The sequence below is a fragment of the Grammomys surdaster genome, unplaced genomic scaffold, assembly GCF_004785775.1.
Source record: "Grammomys surdaster isolate TR1022 unplaced genomic scaffold, NIH_TR_1.0 255, whole genome shotgun sequence".
NCBI classification, from domain to species: domain Eukaryota; kingdom Metazoa; phylum Chordata; class Mammalia; order Rodentia; family Muridae; genus Grammomys; species Grammomys surdaster.
The window spans coordinates 8,653,762-8,659,830 of NW_021604696.1; the positions used below are offsets into that span (position 1 = coordinate 8,653,762).

Below are 6,069 nucleotides of genomic sequence, written 5' to 3' on the forward strand. Positions count from 1 at the left end.
AGAGAGAGAGAGAGAGAGAGAGAGAGAGAGAGAGAGAGAGAGAGAGATTCAATCAATCCTCATTTATCCCATGAATATTCAAAGATGTGATAAACTTCAGTAAAAACAGAATCAAAGACCAAAATGTAAAGGTATTTTACATATACAACACAGCAACCGAACACACTCAATGATCTCTTGAAATATGTTGTAAGTTCATTTTAAAATACTAATCAGCAGTAATACAATGCTGACAAATGGCCCGGAAGGCCATATCACCTTTTATCACACCTCTGTCCTGAAGAGGACACTATGCTCGCCTGGGGCCATCTGGCCTGCTGCTCTATTGGGTGAAGGCGGTATTGTGGGTGCACAGTATTGTGTCGGATTCCCTTTTAAGACTCGTTAGGCTGGTAGAATAGGAGCAGCATGTCTCGTACACAGCCTGACAACGGTCCCCTTCCCCTTCTTCCAACCGTGTTCCAAGAGAAGGTAACCTGCAGAGTGTGGCCTGGAGAGAGGGACTGGCAGAGTTGATTAGCCACTGCCATGGACAGAGCCAAACCTCAGCCATTGACATCTGTGGGGTGTTTACTGCTGCAGCCTCACCTGACTGAGATGCTTCAACAATCTGAGGAAACCCTATTCTCAGTGGAAGAAACTAATGGTCCACATTTGGAGGGAAAATTGATTATAGGAAATAAAAAAAAGTGAGACTCACACAACACCCCTAAATATCTTTTAGGCAACAAAACAGATATAGCCATTAGTCTAACTAAAGGAATAATTAAGCTTACCATTCTTGAAGGCCTACTGTGTGTCAAACTACTAACACATGTTCTCATTTAATCCTCGCAAACGAGTGGCGGTATTACTTCCACTGATGCACAAGGAAACAGAGGCTCCCATGGGGTGATGGGATTGAGAAAGATATAGCTAGTAAGGGGTCTGTCAGAACCTGAGCCCTGCAGGCCGGCTCCAAAATCCTGGCCTTTCCAATTACCAAATGGTGCCTCTCTGATGTTGCCTGCCAAGTGGACTTTTTTTCTTTTCTTTTAAATCTTCCTCAAAGTTGTATTTGTCTTGTTCTCAGAGAGACATCTTTAAAGAAAGTATCTATGGCTGTTTCTGACATCTGTCTCAATTTGTCACAGTCCGTTACGTCAAGAATCTATTAATTTTACTTTACCAAACTATCTCATGACAGGAATTAAGTATGTTTATTCTCTCCTGTCACCAAGGCAGCCGATTTGTATAGGTACAGTCCCACAGGGAGAGGACAGGCCGACTGTGTAAGGAACAGAAGAAGCTGCTACAAGAGGATCTACCTTTACAAACACCTTATGCAGATTTCAGGTGGCTTTCCTGTGGTAGCATTGCTAGTTTGAATGCTGCACCGTCATTGTTGTTATTAATAATAACATTTAGGTATTACAATACATGTGGCCAGCTGTGGCAAACAGTTGTTGTCATTTTCTTCAAACATAAAACTTGTCAAATTAGTGGTTTTATGGGCATACAAATAATTAAGGGAAAATATATAGGCAGTATGCTTTATACATGGTAAATATGGACCAAAAAATGGAATCCAAAATGATAATGACCTGCAGACAGTCCCTGTACAGGGAAGCCTGTTAATTAGAATCCCTCCAGTCTGTGCCCAGTATACCTACTACGTTATTCAGAGTTTTAACACTCACAACAAATCTCAAGATGCTTCATACACATAACCTTCCCTGTGCCTGTTGGAGACTTGTGTGTGTACACAGGATGGAGAAAGTAGATGTTTGACTTGCACATGCAAAAATGTCACTAATATTTTATGGCTGGTGAGCCTTCGGAACTCACACTCAATGGCTGCCATTAAGTGGAGCTCTTTGTAGGATAGTGGCTATGTTTACACATTTTCTGAGTAGATGCCCCAGCTCCACCACCCTAGCTATGGGCTCTGTGTAACGTACTACCTTCCTTTGTTTCTCCACAGAACAAGAAAAGACAGAAGCTACTTTACGAGTTATGAAATAACATGAATTATTTAAAGACTCATGACCCCTCCTCAGAACCACTCAGAAGCCGGCCGGCCCACTATTACCCCTTCAAAAGGATTCCACCACTAAGTGTCAGTTAGAATAATATGCTGGGGCTCCTGGCTGTGTTTTGTAAGTTTGAAAATAATTCTTAAAAATCCATTTTAAAGTCTCCCCAATTAGACAAGTTCACTAATTTTTCTGGTGACTTAGCCTTACCCAATTACCTTCTGAATCAAAATTACCTTCAAAACACTCTAATTAAATCACAGAACGTGTGACAGAGATTTATGCTCAAGTGGCTTATGCAGACTTTCATTAAGTCACTAATAATAACTATGAAAAACCTATCTGTTACCTTTCACAGGGAGCATTCCATACACAGCTCTGTGACTACTTTTAGAAGCTCCCTTTCCTGGCAGAAGAGGAGGAGGGAGGAGGGAAAGAGAGAGATCCAGAAAAAGGGGAGGATAGAGAGTCCTCTACTGCCCAGAGATGCGGTCCTATACCTTGGGTCTGGCCCCTCCATCCTGCTCTGAGAGCTGCCTCGAGAGCTGTTTCCCTTTCCCTCAAAACTGAGACATTCACAGCTCCATCTCACCATGTCCAGCCCCTTTTTCACACCACTTCTCATCCACGAACCTTCATACCGTGTTGTCACAGCAGACAACTGCATGAGTGCATCTGTCCTTGAACCCAAGTTTCTCTGCCTCTCCATTCTCCTCTCATCCTCCTCCATTCTAGACTGCTGCCCTCTCTGTGTCCTAAACACCCCAGGCCTGCTCCCCATCCTCCCCTCACTATTCCTGCTCCCCATCCTCCCCTCACTCCTCCTGCTCCCCATCCTCCCCTCACTCCTCCTGCTCCCCATCCTCCCCTCACTCTTCCTGCTTCCCACCCTCCCTTCACTCCTCCTGCTCCTCATCCTCCCCTCACTCCTCCTGCTCTCCATCCTCCCTTCACTCCTCCTGCTCCCCATTCTCCCCTCACTCCTCTTGCTCCCCACCCTCCCTTCACTCCTCTTGCTTCCCACCCTCCCCTCATCCCCCCGCTCTCATCCTCCTCTCACTCCTCCTGGACAATCCTCTCATTTTCACCAGCACACACATGCTGGGAATCCCAAACCTTCTCCCCTCACCTTCCCACATGTCAGGATCTTGCAGCCATTTTCCTATATGTCACTCTAACCACACAGTGCACAGGCCTTACACACAGCCTAGTTCAATGCATTACTTCACCTTCGCTGCTCCATTTTCTCTTCCTGTACTCCCCATCTGATTGCACAAGCTTCATCTCCTAAGCAACACCTCTGGTTCCATGATCTCGCCTCCCTGGTCCACCCTCAGGGTCAGACAATCCCACCTCCTCAATGCCTCTCTATACGCCCTCCCTGCCTCCATGCTGACCTCTTTACTCTCCAGACATGACTCCAGCCATAAGGCTCATCCATGTATAATGCCTTCTAGAAATACCACTGTGCAAATATAGCCAGTGTATTCACCTGCTCATTCACCTTCAGGGCTGACTATCTACAAAAAAAATGTTCGGGTTCCTTGGAATGCCATGCAGGGTTCCTCTGGAATGAGACCCCACGTCATTCTCTGGCTTCCTCTCCTGTAATTCCCCCCTTAGCTGCACAAACCTTCAGATATAACCACCTTCGCCAAGCAAGGTCATGCCTGCTGTTCCTCCTCTACCTTTGCTGACATCACAGTACCCATTCTGGCCCTCTAATCATGTTCCACCCTTTAAGACCCATGAGCTGTCAGTCATCCCTAAATGGTACCACCTCCTAAACATCCCAAGATGCCAGGCAGGTAAAAACTGCACTTACAGGTATTTGAAATACATCATGGGCTAGAAATAAGGTCTAGCGACACTTATCTGTCAGGCTCTACCATTGCCTACTCTCTCAATCCAGAAACCTACAGATCCAGAGAAAGACAGTTACAAAGAGCAGCCGAGAGTCCCCAGACTGTACACATACTGTGCTGCATTACTGTGTACGGTATTTTAGGGTTCTAAAATATTGCTCTCATCTTGCTGAGGGATAGAAGGAAAATAATATAAATTAATTTATGTAACTAATTATCTATCTAAATATTAGAAACTAAAATGCTGGATTTCCTCTCATACTATAAATATCTTTAATCCCCCCACCTTAGGTTAGAATACAAAGCAGTGGGTTTCGTCATGGCCTCTTCACACACATGTTGTTATACGTGTTATACAGTGATCTTACTCATCCCCCCAGAGGCCTCTTTCCACTGCCTCTCCAAACATTTTCTCTCTGCACTTAGAACTTGTTACTCAATATTAGAATTTTAAATCAAGGTAAGGTGATAAATGGGTAGTAAATAAAATTCACCAGCTTTCCCAGACAAAAACAAATTCTGGTCATGCCAAAAGACTAAATTCTACTTATTAAAAAGGGAAGGAATGACATCATCCAAAAAAAGCTCCACCATGCTTCAGAGGTGGAATAATCTCCAAGGATAGTCAGTCAGTCAGTCAATCAGACTGACAGAGAGAAAGCCCTTGTGCCACAGGAATGACCTGGCCTCATGGGTCATAGCCATGCTTCTGGGAAGGACTCAGCAGGCTCTGCAGGCAGCTCAGAACTGAATTTTTCTATGCAGGCCTGCTAACTTTATCTGTACCATTGTAAGCTGGGCCCAGGAAGCACAGATGGGCCACAGGCTACAACCCAGGTCACAGGGCCAGGACTATGGAGGTGAACTTTTTTTTTTTTTTTTTACTTTATTTATTTATTTATTATAAGTACACTGTAGCTGTCTTCAGACACCCCAGAAGAGGGCATCAGATCTCATTGCAGATGGTTGTGAGCCACCATGTGGTTGCTGGGATTTGAACTCATGACCTCTGGAAGAACAGTCAGTGCTCTTAACCACTGAGCCATCTCACCAGCCCCCTGGAGGTGAACTTTTAACCTGAGGGAAAAGGCATTCAAGGATGGCTAAATGGTGAAGTGGGCCATTTTAACAGATGGTGGAGTCCGTTTCCCAGCAGACAGATAATGTTCATATTCCCTTAGCAGGGTGTGCAGTGCCAAGCCCTCTCTTCACTTGAGTTCTTGTCTCTACCTCCTAGCAGGGCAACAGAGGGACATTTCAGAAAGTGGAAGAACCAAAGCCTCAGCATCCTGGGGAGACAGGAAAGCTTTGTGAGATCTGTCTACCCACTGCATTCTACATGTGTTCTACAGAGAACACATGGCCTCTCTGTAGGTAACGGCAGAGCTGGCACGACGGCGATGCCTGCTCAGGCTGAGTTCAAGTCCTCAAGCTCCTCCCACACTTTACACAGCTGAGGTTCCAAGAAATGACAAAGGTAGCTTCCATCCCATGGACAAAGGCAGACTCCATCCCATGGGACACAGTGTTGGGAGAAAAGCGAGCTAGGCTGATGAGCCGAAGCATGAGTTCTGAGCCAGCTGCCTGTACAGCACCACTTAAGCTCAGCACCCAACTGATGACTGTTCTCTTATTTTTCTTCTTAAGATCTCTTGACCCAACAGATCCAAGCTCTGGGTCCTTTACCTAATTATAACGGGGACTGTCTATATGACCACTATTATACTGTTATTGAGTTAAAACTGTTCTCTACACCTTGAGAGTGAATACATTAATTTGATGATGCAAATACAAGACAGATCGGCAACTACATACTTGCTCACCTTACCATGAATCTAGTTTACGCAAAACAGTCTCCTTTCTTCTTCCTCGAAATATAAAGCAAGATAAATTAGAAGAAAATGACACGGGATGGAATGACACTGGCTGGAGAGATGGCTCGGTGGTTAAGAGCACTAACTGCTCTTCCAGAGGTTCTGAGTTCAATTCCCAGCAACCACATGGTGGCTCATAACCATCTGTAATGGGATCTGATGCCCTCTTCTAGTGTGTCTTTAGGCAGCTACAGTGTATTCATATACATAAAATAAATAAATCTAAGAAGAGGAAGAAGAAGAGGAAGAGGAGGAGGAGGAGGAGAAGGAAGAAGAAGAAGAAGAAGAAGAAGAAGAAGAAGAAGAAGAAGAAGA

At 44.8% G+C, this 6,069-nt stretch overlaps 1 protein-coding gene across 2 annotated transcripts in view; it reads right to left on the minus strand.

The window, feature by feature from the left end:
* The window catches only part of Aff3 (AF4/FMR2 family member 3), a 459,969-nt gene that overhangs the window by 443,182 nt on the left and 10,718 nt on the right, over positions 1-6,069 (minus strand). The gene's annotated exons all lie outside the window — the stretch shown is intronic.